At 45.2% G+C, this 18494-nt stretch overlaps 1 long non-coding RNA gene across 3 annotated transcripts; it reads right to left on the reverse strand.

The window, feature by feature from the left end:
- Positions 1 to 709: 709 nt before the first annotated feature.
- LOC308589196 lies at positions 710 to 16542 on the reverse strand. 3 transcript variants are annotated; one of them, XR_014009150.1, is made up of 4 exons: positions 15830 to 16542; positions 7408 to 7584; positions 2014 to 2601; positions 710 to 1018 (listed from the first exon to the last, which is right to left on the reverse strand). It is a non-coding gene; the product is annotated as an uncharacterized lncRNA (long non-coding RNA). The 3 variants fall into 3 exon arrangements; XR_014009151.1 differs by lacking the exon at positions 7408 to 7584 and having other exon boundaries at positions 714 to 1018; XR_014009152.1 differs by lacking the exon at positions 15830 to 16542 and having other exon boundaries at positions 714 to 1018; positions 7408 to 8372.
- Between the last annotated feature and the right edge of the window lie 1952 nt (positions 16543 to 18494).

The raw sequence follows: 18494 nt of genomic DNA on the forward strand, positions 1-18494 counted from the left end.
ATTGGGCTAATTTTATTAATATTACATTATTAATAAATGAAATTACTTTAAAACTAATAAAACAGCTAAAATTGACTAAAAAGCCTGAAAAATATGTCTTTGACTGGTGCTGAAACAAAAAGCAGTTTTGGGATGTTGGGATTTGGAAGAGAAAAGTAGCAGAGTGGAAGGAAAATGTGTTTTAAACTCTGCTGGAGGAAAAGCACCTGTCATAGTTTGAAACGAATACAGTGGTGCCCCGCAAGATGAATGCCTCGCAAGATGAAAAACTCGCTAGAAGAAAGGGTTTTGCAGTTTTTGAGCTGCTTCGCAAGACGAATTTCCCTATGGGCTTGCTTCGCAAGACGAAAACGTCTTGCAAGTTTGTTTCCTTTTTCTTAACACCATTAATAAGTTGCGACTTGACTTCGAGGAGCAACTCATAGAATGCGGTGTGGTAGCCTTTTTTGAGGTTTTTGGTAATTTTTGAAGCTTTTCCAAAACTTTTTCGACACCGTGCTTCGCAAGACGAAAAATTCGCTAGACAAAAAAACTCGTGGAACGAATTAATTTCGTCTTGCAAGGCACCACTGTAAGATGCAAGTGAATATAGAGTTTAGCAGCCCTTCTGTTATCAGTTAGCTCTCTTTGTGAGGACAAACTCCTTGATCTTAAGGTCCTTTTTACTCTCTGTATACAGCCATTTGGGGGAAAAACAACAACCATGCAAATCTATTTCTTCACCTTTGTCTTCGTTTATTTTTATTCCTATCACAGCACTACATTTCTGGACATTCACAAGTCTTTCTATGCCAGTTTACAGGTTGTCATTGAAATACATTCTTTAGAAATAAGCAATGAACAATACTGTTGTATAAAGTCATCACGGCATTTCCTTACAGGACAGTAAATGGCAGATGGCTCCAAGGACAGGAGGGAGCAGTCTAGTTGGAACAGGAGCAGGTCCTTGACATCTTCTTCACCAACCTCCCTCCCTCTCCTGGGATCCTCCCCATGAGGTAGTAGGTGATAGGCTACCCTGGGGGCAGAAGAGAGAGGACAGTTCAACTAGGCCAGGCTCTGACATTTTTGGGTTTGGCCTATCCCATGTTTACTTCTGCTCTTCTTCCTAGGCATGGGTCTGAGAGGTTTTTTGTTTGGCCTGCTGTTTCCCCAGGAAAACCCCACCGAATTGGAGGAAGTTCCAATCCACAGAAAACCTGATTCAGCGGTAAACTACGGGGTTTCCCAGGGAAAGGGGCAGGGCAAACGAGAAACGTACTGGACCCGTGCCTAGAAAGTGTGGACAAGCTCTTCTTCACCTGTCTCCCTCACTGTCTCTTCCCTTGTTCACAGCGACCATAGTCAAGTCCCAGGAACCTTAGGATAGGTAGCAAGGCTGTGGTGCCAATGGGTGCTTTCGTCCTGAGGTTGTTAGTGGTCCTGATGGAATGTTTGCTCTGCACTTTTTAAAAAACATGATTTGTTCCCAAGTGATGTCATTTGGCCTCCGTATGACAATAATTTTTTATTGTCACTGATTTATTAATCACATTTGAAACCTTTCAAAGACCTGTTTATCCAGCTGGAAAAGCCAATTTATTTATGCTGGGAATGGGCAGAGCTATAGGAAGCCAGCGTAATTGATGGCATAATTTAATATGTATATTTTGTATTGACATTGGTGAGTTGTAAAATTTTATCCTTAATGCCAAAATAATAAAAAGTAGGAGGGATGGGGCGCATTCCGCTGTCTTCCTTTGGCCTAGGCAGTTTATTGCTGAGGAAAGCTGTTGCCAATTCTCCATCTGAACTATCTTGGTTTTCTGCCTGTCTGCCAGTTGCCCGACTTTACCCTGTCGGCCTGTTTGCCCCAAGGTGCTTGCTTGCCCCTGTGCCTGAGTGCAGGATGCAAAGCATATCCTCTTCCCCCACTGAGTTTTCCTTTCTCTCACCAGCACTTGCATGCTATATATTAAAGACTGTGAAGCCTGGGAAAGAATATGCGGTGATCTGGTAGGGAGAAAGAATTACCTTTCCGCTGAAAATTATATGACGCCAACAAATGGAAACAGCCGCCTTAAATGACAGGGGGACCATCTGGACCATACGTCATCTGCCGAATCAACAGCATCCCATAAACCATTCCAAGTGTCTCAGCAGGGTCCAAAACTTGGCATGTGATAGTTACAACTGACAGAAGGATTGAATGGGAAGAGCCAAGAGCTGTAAGACACATCCGGCTTGAAACTCATTGTGAAATTATCTGACGACATTATTACTGCAGCAAGGACCAATTTCACCCCCCCCTTCATTCCAGTATCATCAACCACAATTGGCACATTTCTATAGTTAGTATTAGATAAAAGAAACCTCTTGCATATTCTGTATTGCTTCAGCCTCCACACACAGAGAGATTCCTCACACTTTAAAAACGTTTCTTTGGAAGTGACAGTCGAATCCATTGCAGGTATTTTCTATTCAATCCCCACTCAGTCATGATCCTTACAAGGTGACCTTGGACCAGTCATTGTCTATTAGCCCATCCTAACTCACAGGGTTGTTGTGAGAATGTACAGCATTCACTAACCTGAACTATTAGAAGGAGCAGTAGGTATATATCTGGAGAGCAGAAAACACTTGTTTTATTAGTGATCATTTATTTTAATTATTTCCAAAATGTATACCCCACCGTTTTACAGAATAACCAAGGTGGCTTAAAATTAATAAAAAAATACAGTGGTATCTCAGGTTACAGATGCTTCAGGTTACATACGCTTTAGGTTACAGACTCCGCTAACCCAGAAATAGTACCTCAGGTTAAGAACTTTGCTTCAGGATGAGGACAGAAATCGCGCGGCGGTGGCACGGCGGCGGCAGCGGGAGGCCCCATTAGCTAAAGTGGTACCTCAGGTTAAGAACAGTTTCAGGTTAAGAACAAACCTCCAGAACAAATTAAGTTCTGAGGTACCACTGTATTTAGGTACTGCTTTTTGACAAATCTAAATGATGCACAGACAACTTTTCTGCAATCTTTACAGCAACCCTACAAGGTAGGTCATGGAATCAAAGAAGGTTAGTGTTATTATTTCCATTCTGCAGATAGCTGCGGCTTAGAGAGAGTGTCTTGCCTATCTGAGCCACCTACAGAGGTGAGATCTGAACCCAGGACCTCCAAGCTCATCATCTTAGCAATGACACCCCGCCAGCAGTCAGCAGGGCTTGCTGCATCATTCAGACACCCCACAGTAAATAAACAACAGCAGCAGCAAGTAATTTCCTTGCCCCTCTCTACTTTCCTCCCTGAGAGATTATCTGGTAAGTTTCTTTTCATCTGTACCCTGTTAGTTTGCTCTGATATTATTGAAGATCATGTGAACTCTACTCCCAGAATAAACTGCATGTAGTCGAGTCATGGGTGAGTGACACTTCTGCTGTGTGGCCCAGGGGGAAGGCCCCATCTTGTTGTTTTGCTGTTCCCTCTACCATTCTAAGAAACTGAATCGGCCTTGCCTGTTTCCCCAGACCTCTTTCATGTCGCTTATACATTCTCTTTGCCCTAGAGCATCCTTGACCAGTTGCTGCCTTGGTTTTACACTACCTCCATTTACAACCAAAAGATGTTCCTTGCAGGAAGCCAGTGAAACTGAAACAAATCTCTCAGGGGATGCCCTGGTCACTGTCGTTTGGCTTTCCCCATTCTGATGGGTCACAGATAATTGCTCAAGGAGCTGCTTGTGTCTGCATCTCATCCTGTCACCCATTGCCTCTGATTAGCAACAGAGGAATTTCCTGTTGTGTGTGTGTGTGTGTGTGTGTGTGTGTGTGTGTTAAGTTAGTACCTCATTAAAGTGCTAAAAGAACATCCCAAAGACCAAAGACTAGCTCAGGGCATAAACCTCCTTTCCTAACTATTGGCCAATTTCTGCTTTGTTGTTTCTTTTGTCCTCCTTTCTTTTTTTTAAGCTATGCTGACATTTTGCAAAAGTACCCCTTGACCACAGAGACTTGGCAAATTTCTTCTGCTGGTTTCTTTTGTCTGTGTGTGGTGGGGGAGAGGTGATGACACTCTTTTTGCATTTGCACAATCCCCAGCTACTTCACAAGCCCATTGCAAGATTCCTTCCTCTGCCTGCTCTTTTTTTTAGTATGACACATACACATTTCTAATGTGTGTGGATTCTACCACTGCTTTAACAATCCCTCTTCCCAAAGAACTCTAGGAACTGCAACTCTGTGAGGCAGAGGTGCCAACATGTGAGGGAGATGGGGTGGGGTTTGATGTCACGCATGTGATGTCACACACGCAATGTTGGGAGGAGCAAGGGGCTGCAGTGCAGCTTCAATGGCTGGCGGCTCCTCCTCTCTGGCACTCAGTCTCCTCTTTCTCCTCCTACCGCTGCCATCAGCCGGGGGCTGCTTCCCCCTTCTTTCCCCTCCATGGCAGGAAGAGGAGAAGAAGGAGCCAGCCACTGAAACTGCACTGTGCTTGGCTCCGTACTTGGCCCCCTCCACCCCTGCTTCTTTTTAACATTGGGGGGGAGCCCCCACAAATTGTTAGGGGGACCCAAAAGAGCTGGGCCCCTAGGAGTTGGCGCCCCAGCTATGAGGGGAATAGAGGTCTCCTAACAACTCTCAGCACCCTACATAAGCTACAACTCCCAGGAGTCTTTGAGGGAAGCCCTGTGCTTTAAATGTATGGCCCCCAAATCTAAAAGATCTTCTCCATACAGAGCTGCTTGGGTGTTAATATCAACAGTAGGAGCCCTCTTCGTAGTTCCACCACCTTCAGAAGCTTGGGGTGGTGGTCCAGCAGAGGGCATTCTTTGTGCCATCACACCTATTTATCCTGTCCTTTAGGCACATGAGATGTACATTTTTAGGACCCACAAAATTCTTGTGATCACAATGTTCCATTTTAAATTGTTGTGACCCGCCCTGGGACCTTGGGGTGAAGGGTGGATAATAAAGCAAATGAAAAGTAATTAAAAGTAATCATATCACATTAACTGTTGTGTCTTCATTACATCAACACAAAATGAAAGGCTGGCCTGGAGGGTAATAGGATGTGAACTGTGCTTCCAACATTTAGAACCAAGGAAGTGGACTGGTGACAAGCAGGTCCTACTTCACAACTTGTGGCAACGTAGCAGTTTTTTAGTGTTTGGGTCAGCATGCAAGCCTGTTGAATTCCACACTGATTTCTGTGAGCTCAGGCAGCCTGTATTCCTGGTTCACTGTACACCGTTTTCAAATACCTTGTTTATGCTGAGAGTGTTTGAATTCTATGAAGTAATAGAGAAAGAATCTGCCTATGTTTTGACCCTCTGCACATCAGTAGAGGGAAATTTATATTAGGCTGCAATTCATGTTGGGAATTGGAGCTAACGTGATGTGCATATATGGCAGGCTTCAGGCTGGGATCCAGGTAAGGGAAACTGATAATTGTAGGCAGATGTGGGTACAGGCTGAACAAAAATTAGTGCAAGCAAGGTGAACAGCTGTGGTCTCTACAGCTTCAGCTCAAATGGAGCGTATGAGGAACAATGCACTGTGAAATGTTCGTGGAAGGCTGAAGTCACTTCTGGCCACAATCCAGAGATATAAACATGCAGTAGTGGGCCGCAATTAGGGATGTGAGAGAAATTCCATTCAGATCACATTTAAAAGCAAACCTGCCTAGTTCACACAATGCATGATCTGTAACACAACCATCCTTTGAAATAACCCTTCTCTGAATTTTGCAATGTGGTTCTCTAGCCATGTAATGTGTCCAAAAATGCATATGCTGGGGCAAAGTCTGAATAAAAATGCATGTATTAGTGAAAAATAAAAATAAAAGTGCATATAATAGTGAAAATAGCAAACAAAATTGGCAATTTCCTCAGGTAGTGCAATGGGTCAGTGTGTCTGGCTGTTAAGCAAAAGGTTGGTGAGCCCACCCAGGGACGACTGTGGGCAGAATTCCTGCATTGCAGGGGTTGGGCCAGATGACCTTTGGGGTCCCTTCCATCTCTACAGTTCTATGAAAATATATGGGGAAATTGCTTTGCAAAAAAATGTGTATATTCGGCAAAATTGTATACCATATTGTGTATATCAGGAGACATTTGCACTAAAATGCTGATGAGGACTTGAACAAAATTCACAAATTGCTATGGAAATGTGGAGAACTGAATTTAAGCCTGGAAAATTTGTGAAACAGAGAGAAAGCAACAGTGACAGATTTGAGCATTACTAACTGCAGTGCATGCAGATCTTTCTGAACCTACCCATTGGTCGATACCCTGAGCTCTGTCACCCGTGGTTGCTGACTGTTTCACAAAGCAGATGCAGGGGAGCTGCTCAGAGGTAGTTGTGAACATCTTCCACCTCCTCCTTGCCCACCTGACAGAATGGCACAGGTGCCTTCCACACTAAGGAGAGGCCAAGGAGGCCTCTTCTGGCAGGGCAGCAAAAGCAGCACCAGGGTCAGGTTTAGCTTCTCAGATTACAACTTTTTGTGACTAAGTACCTTGGCCCTTAATCCATCATAATGTAATGGGGAGAGTGTCAGATTAGTTAGGATTGGGGGAACCTAAACATTAGGAAGAACTTCCTGACAGTAAGAGCTGTTCGACAGTGGAATTTGCTGCCAAGGATTGTGGTGGAGTCTCCAACTTTGGAGGTCTTTAAGCAGAGGCTTGACAACCATATGTCAGGAGTGCTCTGATGGTGTTTCCTGCTTGGCAGGGGGTTGGACTCGATGGCCCTTGTGGTCTCTTCCAACTCTATGATTCTATGATTCTATGATTCTATTCTAACCCGGGTTCAGATGCCCACTCAGCCATTGGGTGACCTTGGGCCAATAGCTCTCTCTCAGCCTGAGCTACCTCCCAGGGAGGTTGAGAGGAACAAATGGAGGGCGAAACCATGCATGTTGCCTTGAGCTCCTCGGCGGAAGCCAGAATATAAACGTAGCACATTAAAAACAACAACAACAGATTTCAGAAAAGAAAATAACAGGACATGGGAGAGGGAAGGCAGGCAAATGGAAATATTGGAAAGCCTAGCTTAATTTGTGTTGTTTTCAGTGCCAGGGCTCAACTACGGAAAATGAAGTAGAAATTGATGGTGTTGCCTCTGAGCAGGTGCAGAGTGCCCTTTATTTCACGATGGAGGGCAGAACTACATGTTCTGATGCATTGGATTCTCAGTCCTGTGTCGATTTGTGGGGGTGAATTGGCAAGTGAGAGATATTGCTTAACCCTTCTCCTGCCCGCCAGTTCTTTCTTTCCTTCAGCATATCATTTTGACTGTTTTCCCCATGGCACCCTCTCACAACCAGCTTCAAGCCTGGAAATAAGCTGACGGGAAAATGCCCTAAAAGGAGAAGCTGTGGGGGATAAATGGTGAGTGGGGGGGGTGTTATATACTCTCCCCCATTACCTTTACTTGGCAAACAAATGTTTGGGAAGCGCAGACTTCCTCCTGGCAAGGTTTCATTCCATTCTGAGCAACGGCAAGAAAAACTTCACACACACACACATCAAGGAGCAGGCGGGAAAGCTTCCAGATCAGAGGGTGTTGTTTCCAGACAGACTTCAGCTCTGGCATCTTTTTTTCCTAGAAATCAGGAACCCATGCGACCAAAGTAAATAGAAGGCTGTAATTGTGCTGCTTGACATTTTCAGGCCCGGCAATTGACATTGCTGAAGCAGTCTGACACAAATTCCACAGCCGAGAAAGACGTGTGAGGAAATGCATCACACATAGAAGCGGCTGTGGGCTCCTGATGCAATCGGACCCTCCCCTTGTCAACTGCTGTGGGCATGACGCTTGCCTGCTTCTGGTTGAAAGAGATGCAAGCTCTCCCGGGCGCTCCTCCCATCTGAGCCGGCCTGCGTAAACCCAGCACAGCAGCAGGGGCGGGGAAGACATCGCTTTGGTTTGTCCATCAGAATTTGCTAGACGAGGGATATGATCGATGGCAGCTCTTTCGGGACAAGCCTTATGGAGCCCTGTCCCACCCTGATTCGGGGCATGTGGCACGTAGACACAAGCACCCTTGTGCGCACGCACATGTACACACACTGCTACAAAGCTATCCTTGTATAAACTTTATCAGGAAGTCATCTGGACAGAGTTTTCCAGACTGCTGTGTTTAACTCTTCCCTGATGCTGGACTGAATTTATACAGTCTGATTATTCCCACAGATTAGACAGTCTGTTTCCAGTTGTTCCAGTTGTCTATGAATCGCTTCCATACTCTGGCTGATGATCTATAGTCCAGTAAGGAACTCCGGCTTCTCTACATGGATTTGGGCAATAATTTGGAATGCACACCTTTGGACGAGGTGTCAGATTATAGCACAGATTTGGCCGAGTTGCACAAAATTAATGTTTGTTGATTGCATTTGAACTCCATCTTTCCTCTAAGGAACATTTGAACCAGGGCAGTGCACCAACTCCAGCCGGATCCTGAACTGAATAGGGCCGATTTAGGTCAATCTGGGATTTGGCCAGAGCTGGTCGAAGCAGCCCTAGACAAGTCAGATCGGGTCCACGTGGAGTAATCTGAGGATTCCAAAAAGTAGGTGGGTGGGAAGCAAAGAGAGTTGGAAAGTAGCAGACGGAGGCAGGGAGAAGAAGTAATTGAGATCACATGGAATCTGCCCCCATTCTTTGTGGACTAAATGAAAACGAAACACAAAACAATGATTTACAGAGCAGGAGAAGGAGCAAGTGGTGAGGCTGGGTGTGGTGAGTAGGTATGTGAGGATAACAGATTGCAGGAGCGTAAGGGCATCTCTTAAGGGCACACATTTTATTTTATTTATTTATTGCATTTATATTCCACCTTTTCAAACTCGAGGTGGTATATGCGGTTCTCCTCCTCCACAACAACCCTTTGAGGTAGGTTAGTTTGAGAGACAGTGACTGACCCAAAATCACACCGTGAGCTTCATGGCGATTTGAACCCTGGTCTCCCATGTACTAGTCCAACACTCTTAACTGTTACAGGAGAGATACTATGACCATAAAGGTGGTTTTCTCAGGTTGAGGCTCATTTATTATACTGCGGGTGTGCTGACTCATGCAATTTAACTAAATGCAAGAAACTCAACATGTAACATGTGTATTACTTGGTGGAAAGCCCTTTACTTTTTATTTTATTTTAAAAACTCTATTTTTAAAAACCTAATTAAAAACTAAAAGGCCTCAAATTGCTTCAGGGCCCAGATCCAAGTCAAACTGGGACCTTTCTGAAGCACTGGATTGGGCCTCAAATCTGATGAGGGCAGGGCACGTGCACAGCACCAGTTTTAACCTTACAACCCTCAACTGCTTAAAAATAAAAGCAAGTGCATGAGGAGCACCAGTAGCACATCTCCTGCATAATGTGCAGTTTGGTCCTCCAACCTCACTAGAATCATTTTGGCTTCTGGCATTACAGTTTTCACACGTGGGAATGCTGGAGCACAGGAACTCAAGAGATGTTCCTGAGTTTAGTACCTGAGTACCTGAGTTTCTGTGTTTAGTAATAGTAAGCTAGATTACATTTGTTGATCTTTAACATCTGAATCCTTAGAAGGCAAATAAACAGGGAAGGAAGTTCTTAAGAGTCTTTCGTTGTTTATCTTTGTCACTTCCGAAAATAACCACATCTTGAGCAAAGACGTGCCTCGCTGGTCATTTCACTCATTGATCAGAAAAGCAACAGACACAAATGGGCCCATGAAAAAATTGATTATGTCTTGCTACTCCAAATGATTCCATCAAAAAATGACATGAAATAATATATTTCTATAAGAGATAATGATGACACCACGATCTTACATGTTCTTTAAAGCTGTGATATCACCACAGGCAGCAGAGAACCTGACATCTTGCACTGCACCTCACAAGGAATCTGAGGCACTCAGCTAGGGATGGAGTGGGTTGTGGAATTCAGAGTTTATCCTTTGCAAACAGGTGCAGAAAGGGTGTGTCGCAGCGGGGGCTGACATCCAGCTACAGTTACAGGCCAAACACTGACATATTACACCAGTTTAAATTTGGAGGGATTCTTTCCTGCCAATTGGGTCCTTCTGGATTTACAGCACTAATTACAGCAAAGGTCCAGTAATAGAATGTTCACCTGGTTACAGTAGAAAATCTAGGTTCAATTTTTTTACTGAGTTTTGGACTTACCCAATAGAAAGCTGCAATTTACAAAGTCAGGTCATTGATTCAGCTAGTTCAATATTGTCCACACTGACTGGCAGCAGTTCTCCATGGTGTAGTGGTCAGAATGCCAGACTAGGACCTGGGAGACCTGGGTTCAAATCCCCACTCAGCCACAAAACTCACTTGCTGACCTTGGGTCAGACTCTACATTTCAGCCTGGCCTACCACAAAATGAAAGAGGGTTGTTTGGATAAAAAGGATAAAAGTCAAATACTGTAAACTGAAGAAATAAGCTTGTGCCCATAGACTCCCATAATTCATAGACACATGCATATGTACCAGGCATACAAGCCATGGATGCAAAACACTGACTTCATATTCATAGTGCCCAGGTAATCAGCTGTCCCTTTCTGAGTTGGAAAAATCTCATCTCTAGGGTCTCTTTTGCTCACCTTACCTGCAGATAATTTGGTCAAACTTTTCTATAGGCAGCTCAACATTTGCGTATCTTTTCTGAGAAAGGATGCCAGAATTTTACATAGCATTCAAAGTATGGGCTGCACATACCATTTGTTTATGCAGGATCTTTAACATATTATTTTTACTAGAAATCTTAGTCCCTCTTCCAGATCATCAGTCTTGTCTCTTTTCCTCCCTTCCTGCTTGTAGGCCCTGGGTGTGGTTTCACTGAGCTCTCCCTTTCCCCAGGAGATATTCATTCAGTTCCAGTCTTTCCTGAGCTCAACCTGTTGCTTATCTACCCCATTTCTTCAGCCATCCCAGCTCTGGACTTGCTGCCTCTAACTCGCCTGCCTCTCTTTGGAGCATCCTTCCCATTTTGCTTCCCCATCCTCTTTGTGCTGTGAGCCCCTGGGGCTCCTCCAAACCATAGATCCTCTCACTTTCCTTACTTAGGCACATGTAAAGGGCACCAGCATTGGAGAAACACAACCACTGCAAGCAGGGTGCTTGTGCTCTCCAGCCCTCTCAGTCCTCTTGCAGATTCAAATGGCTTCAATCCAACAGCTCAACTGGTTAAAACATTGATATAAACAATGATAAAAGCTAGGGTTTATTAAAACAAAGCCATCAGAGAAGCAGATCTTTTATGGAAAGTAGCATGAGAAGAGCATCTGTTCTTGTTCCTGGGTAGACACAGTGAAGACATCAGAAGCAGGTTCTATCATCATCATCTAATTTATATCCCACCTTTTTCAATGACAGCAACTCAACAGGCAGTTCCCAAAAGCCTACTGAAACAAGAAAGTCTTCATTGCTGGCATGATGGCTCATGGTAGGGGTGGGGGAGGGAAACAGAGTCTCTGAGGAAGGAGTCGGGAATCTTTTTCATTCCCAGCTGGGCAGCCTGACAGGGGCCACATACAAGTGGTGGGTAGAGTCTGAAGCAAAAGTGGGCTGGGCAACTAAGAAAAAATTTACCTTTGTACATTAGCTTGGTTTCTACATGCAATCACCTGCCCCTCTCTTTTCTCCAGCCAGCATGATCACAGATTAAGGACATATTCCAGTCAGGCAAAAAGCACTCACGTACTCTCCAACAGTGCTTTTTCCCCCTGGGGGGACGCATACCCCTAAACATTTTGTGAATCTAAGTTTGGCCTCATTGAGGGGCATTATTTCAATATGAGTAGGAAAATGAGAGTACCCCTAAACTTTTTTTTTATAAAAAAAGCACTGCTCTCCAACATTCCTCAGCTGAAAATCGGGACGCTTGTTGCGCCATCTCACAAGTCACCTGGCTTGTGTGGGAGAGCAGTACCAAAAGATGCATGCTGCTGTGACAGTCAGCTGCTCGTCTCCCCTGCCAAAGCTCATACCTGGCAGCTGCTCACTCCCTTCCTCTGCCCACATTGCACCTCAGGCCGCTATTACAGCGGAGCTGGTGGCTTGGGCAGGAGCAGAGAGGGGTTGGCAAGAGCGTCGTGCATGTCCACCACGTCTGCTCCAGTGGGGAACTGCCTCCCCTGCACACTAGGGTTCCGCTTTATGAGGGTTCTGCTTCAAGTGCAAGCACTGGCTCATTGTCCTCCCCAAGCTTGGAAGCGGCGGTGCTGGAGGGGGGAAATGGGATATTCTGGGAGCAAATCATAAGCCAGGATGGCTTCTGTAATTCCAGGAATGTCCTGGGAAAACGGACACTTGAAGGGTATGCACACAAGGATGATGTGAAGCAGGAGCAGTAAGGGTCATGGCCTTGGGAGGGTGTGGCCAGGACCAGATAGGGAGACCCAGAGGGCTGCATTTGGCCCCTGAGCCTGAGGTTCCCCACCTCTGCTCTGTCCCAAAACATGGAGGCCTTTAAAGGTAAACACCAATACCGCGAGTCATGTTTTGACTAGCCCCCCCCCCGTTTTGTTTAATTTAATAGCTAAATATGCTCCCTCTGTGACATTCATGACTTGAAGATGCTTGTTCAGTGGCTTTTGAAGGATGGCAGCAATTGACTAGCCATACCTGTTTGGGTGGGGGCTGTAATAAACAGTTTTGCAACTGGAATGTAACCAGCAACGAACATGCAAAGTTTTGCGGTTTGGTTGTGGGTGTGGGAGGAGAGAGGGACATGTTGTTTGCTTTGGGGTTAATTGGTGCTACTTTCGCTTCGTTGCATTTGCTTCCCTGGGTCCCCAGTTTCAGCTTGTATATTTGCAAATAAGAAAAAAACACCAACAACACATACAGTCAATGGCTCGCACTCTGCCCTTCAAAGGAAACAGATATAAGAACATAAGAAGAGCCAGCTGGGACAAGCCAATGCCCCATCTAGTCCAGCGTCCTGTCCTCACAGTGGCCAACCAGAAGCTTGTGGGACATCCACAAACAGGACCTGAACACAAGAGAACTCTCCCCTCCTGCAGTTTCCAGCAACTGGTTTTTAGAAGTATATCAAGGAGGCAGAGCGTGGCTTCTATCATGGCTAGTAGCCACTGATATACTTGCTGAACTCTACATCCCATTGTACCTGGGAATAATTGGAGTTGGAGTTTCATGAGGACCGCAAGTAAGAATGAGGTAGAAACTGGATGCCCTATGCATTTAAAGGTGAACCTACCTAATTCACACCACCCGAAACAATACGTAAGCCGAAACACATCTGCACCTCAACATTCACACTTCTCTGAATTTTGCAATGCAAAATAACATTTAAAAAGGTGTCCTGTTAGGGACAATTGTGTTGCGAAACTGTCTTAGGCAAAATGACATACTAAAAGGGGTATAGCAGGAGAAACTCACACACTGAAAATCTGATCAATTTAAAAAACAGAATCACAAAGTGATGTGGAAATGTGGAAAACTGAATTTAAGATTGGAAAAACGAGAAGCTGAAACTGCTGGGGCGACTGTAGAGTGAGATACAATATGAATCAAGAGGAAGATCTTAGTGCTTTGATTTTCCACTAACATCCGTGTGGTACAATATCATCAACTCCCCCACACCACGCAGGAAAAGCCTCAGTCCCAAGGAAAGGAAAATTGAATTAAAAGGGAGGCCTTGTAAAAGTCCAACAGTTCAGCTAGCCGTGTGCGTATTCACACACTGCACACCAAATAATGTTGTGCGCTGATTCAAAAACACATCTTTGGTGGTGTATATCTTTCAGAGATTCGGTGTACAATATTTAAGAGGATAAAGGGTGTACTGAGCGAAAGTTCTGACCTTTCAGCAACCTGTTTGGGACCAACAAAGATTCAATTTAGCCATGTATGGTATAAACACCAAGGGGAACGCAAGCAGCAAAATTAGAAAGGAATCTAATCAATAGCCCCAAAGATAAATGCCACTTTAGGCAGCCTTAATCTAAACTGTTGACAGAAGCCTATTCACAGCCAAACGATGAATTCTAAGTGCAGCCCCCCTTCTGGGTGGGATAAGGTGGCACAGCCAAGCCAAAATAATCAGTGTTTTATCTGTCTCCCTCACATTTAACTTCCACTCTCCTAGTCCTCTGGGAGGGCTCATGCTGGAAGCATTAAGAGCAGACTATGCCAAGTACTCCACTAACACATTTTGGAATCAAAGGTTTTACTGGAATCTATTGATTCCAGCAGACTTGTATAAGCCTGTGATATTTTTAGTGAGAAGTCATGCACTTTGCAAATCACTAAAAAAAGTAAAAAAGTTCGGCTATGTGCAAATTGTCACAAGTAGCAAACAAGCTACAGCAGCAGTTCTGGTCACTCTTCCTTGGAAGTAAGATCCACTGAACTTGGTGAGACTTTCTTCTGGGTAGATTTGCACAGGTTTACGCTGGAAAATTACTTCCATAGTTCTTATTAAGCTATTCACAGCAGGGAATTTTCAGGAATTGGAGGCAGCGCTTGCCAAATGAGACTACTGGGGAATGATTACGCTTTGCAGTGTTGCCTTGGAAGGGAAGAAAACAGGCAACAAGATGTGAAGGTTCTTGTTCAACTTTATTGTTTACTTCCTGTTTTGGAACGGAGGGCACCCGTGGACAGTGGCTGATGCTCGGAGCAGAGCCAGGTGAAATAAATGCTCCATTACAAAACCACAGAAACACTGACCAGCCTAGACCACAAAGCTGGACATTCTGAATATTCTGTGGATGCGACTTGTTCATGACCATATCTGAGAAACCAATTGGGGTGTGTGTGTGTGTGGATTGTGAAGACATTTGATTCAGTTAATATTTAAAGGTGAATTTACAAAACTTGCACTTTCTGAAATCATACGCAAATTGCAATGCAACCCTCTTTCACAATTCACACTTCTCTGAATTTGGAATGCAGTTTTCCAGCCTAGTATCATAGAATCATAGAGCTGTAGCGTTCATATGTACAAAAATGCATGGACTAAAGTAAAGTGTGCATATAAATGCACGTGTTTGTGAAAATAGCATAAAAATGAATTATATTAGGGGAAATTGCTTCGCAAAAATGTGTATATTGGGCAAAATTACATGCAAAAATGTGTATATTAAGAGAAATTAACACTTTAATGCTGATAAATTTTTCAAAGGCCTTAAAAAAATAATCAAGCAATCACAAACTGAACTGTGCTGAAGATTGGGAAAAGGAGAGGAAATGAAACTGACATATTCCCCCATCCCTAATGACAAGGGAGGGAATACACAAAGTGCATAAGTGAGAGAACTCCACTCCTGGCTTGAGCATGTTGATCTCAGGGCTGCTTCAAAATTTCCCACTTGAAATGTTTCTTTGCCACGTGGTAGGCAGGCTAACAGGGTATGGTTTGCAAGCAGCTATCTTGTCCATTGTTGTGCCAAGTGAGTGGGAAGTTTTCATATCAGCTGCTTTGATGCTGTGGTGCTGCCTTGGTGTCACGAGTGGACTGCTGATTTTGGCATGTGCTACCATATTGGGACGCGGGTGGCGCTGTGGGTTAAATCACAGAGCCTTGGACTTGCTGATTAGAAGGTTGGCGGTTCGAATCCCCGCGACAGGGTGAGCTCCCGTTGCTCAGTCCCTGCTCCTGCCAACCTAGCAGTTCGAAAGCACGTCAAAGTGCAAGTAGATAAATAGGTACCGCTCCAGCGGGAAGGCAAACAGCGTTTCCGTGCGCTGCTCTGGTTCGCTACAAGCGGCTTAGTCATGCTGGCCACATGACCCGGAAGCTCCCTCAGCCAGTAAAGCGAGATGAGCTCCGCAACCCCAGAGTCGGCCACGACTGGACCTAATGGTCAGGGGTCCCTTTACCTACCCTATTTGGTGGAGCCATGACCACATGGAAGATATTGCGATGATCTTTGCAGGTCTGCGCTCACATCGGAAGTAGTGGCTGGCAGGTGGGAGGAGAGATCTCTTCCATATGGCTATCCAGGCACTACTGCTGTAAAGTGAAAAGTGTGGAACAGGGAATGGACTCACTTTTGCGCCAGAATGTCAAAAGGAGCAAAAGGAGAGCACCATTCTAACCCTCAGTCTTCCAGAGAAAAGGACAGGCCTATATGTGTAGTGGCAGCAATCACTCAGACTTGCCCTGGGTGGGAAAGGAGCTGTGATATATACTCTTTCCACACCCATGGCCAGCTCACCAAATCACTCCACATGTCCTCGAGGCCTTCCTTCCTTATTAGATGAGGCTGCCACATGTTTACAGGTGAGGCTTTGCTATATTCAAGCTACCTGAGAGGTTCACATTACGATTTAAATGTCAACAAAAGGGAGCGGAGCAAAAATAGTTAATCCTTCATGCCTGAGCGCATGACTGCACCAGAGGAATGGGAACATCTGTCCCCTTGCTTTGAGAAACGAAGGTGCTTCAGATTCCGCAGTGAGGTCACTATGGCACAACTGCTCTATTTGTTTATGACAGTGTTCTGTCCCACACCCACATGGGACAGAAGCTCAATACGGCATTTGATGCATTTGATCAAAGGGGAAGTTGCTCAAACTCACTACCGGTTGCACAAGCTCCTCTTTGTTGTAGGTTCTGGGAATAGTCTTGGCATGGCTCTGACGGGTGGGATTGAGGAGCTATACACTTCAAGTTCTCCATTTTTGTCAGCTAGGGAGGCAAAAGAGCAGTTCCCTGGAAGGAAAGAGCTGGCTATTCAGTAACCCCTCAAGGCCAGATAAAAGGGCTGTGTGTGGACAGCTAAGGAAGGAAGGAGACCATCGCTGAAAGAAAAGAGAAATAGCTTTGTAAACAATCATAGGTCGAGTGGAGTGGGATTAATGGCTTCTTGAAAAGGTTGCTTGTTATAAGGTCTGTGTGTGTGGGGGGGGTCTGATAGCAAAGTTGGTATTTAGGGAGAGGTAGCAGGGAGTGGGAAGAGGGCTGGCCTGAGAAAAGGAAGAACAACAGAACTGGCACAGCAGCCACATTCTCATGTGAGTGCAGCATGTGGTCACTTTATTATTAAATCAATCCAGTGCTAATTATCTGCTTGGCATTTATCAAGGAGATGAAACATGCAGAGCTGCTGTGCCAGGAATTGTGCCTTCCCACTATCTAGGACACTGGCAGGCGAGGGAATCACACAGAAGTGTTTTCCTCCTTCCCTCTGAAGTTATCTGACACACCCTTTGTCAGACGTCAGCAAGCTCAGGAGTCAGCAAGAGGGCAGAGAAAGATCACCCAATGTGTGGCACGTAGGATGATTACCAGGAACGAGTGGCAGAGCCCAGCCCAGCGTTTATGGCTCCTCAAAAAGCATCAAACATTGTTAACAAGAATCGTTTTGCAGGGAAGAAAAGTTAGGCTGTCCCAGTAAAGCTTGGCATTTCTGTACAACAATAGTTTTTGAAAGGGAGTCTCCCTTGGGAAGCACTAAGACAGCTTTCCAAGGCCCCCTCCCATTGTGGTGTGCCGAGTGGCATAGCCCCTTTCGACTCAATCTCAGTGGAATTTGCTGCCAAGGAGTGTGGTGGAGGCTCCTTCTTTGGAGGTCTTTAAGCAGAGGCTTGACAACCATATGTCAGGAGTGCTCTGATGGTGTTTCCTGCTTGGCAGGGGGTTGGACTCGATGGCCCTTGTGGTCACTTCCAACTCTATGATTCTATGATTCATCTCTTCCTTATCAGTGTAGCAAAAGCATTTCTGAAGAGCTCATCCCTCTTTTGACTGACTGATAGGGCAGCCATGTATATCCATACCCTTTGAGATCCAAGATCTACAACTCCCACCAACCCTGATCATTGGCCATGCTGAATCCAACAACATCCAGAGGGGTCTCAGATTCTCCATCCCTGAGTTAGTGGTGCTAGGCCTCAGCTGTATTTTATATCAAAATAAAATACAATTCATTTGTGAGAGGTTCTGTCTGTTCTTACCAAAAGCCCAAGAACACTTCTGGGTGTATTATAGCAGAGCCAAGATGGGCAGTTAACTGGGAAGAGAGCCCGTCCCTCTGCTTCTTAACAAAGCTGTAGCTCCAGTGACCAGCTAGGAGCCAGTCATGAACAGTGGCATAGTGTGGGTTACCAGTGCCCGGGGCCACACAGAGGAGGTAGATACGAGGGAGGGAAATGGGTGGAATATGCATGCACATTCAACTGCCTAAAGGTGTCTGCATCACCCAGGAGATTGCAGGTGCAAAGATAAGAAGAGTCATTCTGTTGTCTGGAGAGGTTACTTCTTGTTTCGCATGGAGAAGCCAATGGAGCCCAGCAAACAGAAGCACGCTGTTGTGTTGAGGCAGCTCTGGGTGTTTGAAATTTTGTGCCCAAGGCAGCCACCCCTGTGGCCCTTCCCATGCTACGCTACTGGTCATAAGGGCTTTAGCATAGCTGCTTAGTTAAAAAAAGTTATGTGGGTAGAGAGGTGGAAGGAATGCTCTTTCTCCCACCTCACCCCTCAGCTTCCCTCTGTCCAGGGGCAAAGAGAAGAAGCCACCAAGATGGTGAGTCCAGTAGAATTCTTG

The sequence above is a fragment of the Podarcis bocagei genome (genome assembly GCF_964188305.1).
Source record: "Podarcis bocagei genome assembly, chromosome: 6".
Classification (NCBI taxonomy): Eukaryota; Metazoa; Chordata; class Lepidosauria; order Squamata; family Lacertidae; genus Podarcis; species Podarcis bocagei.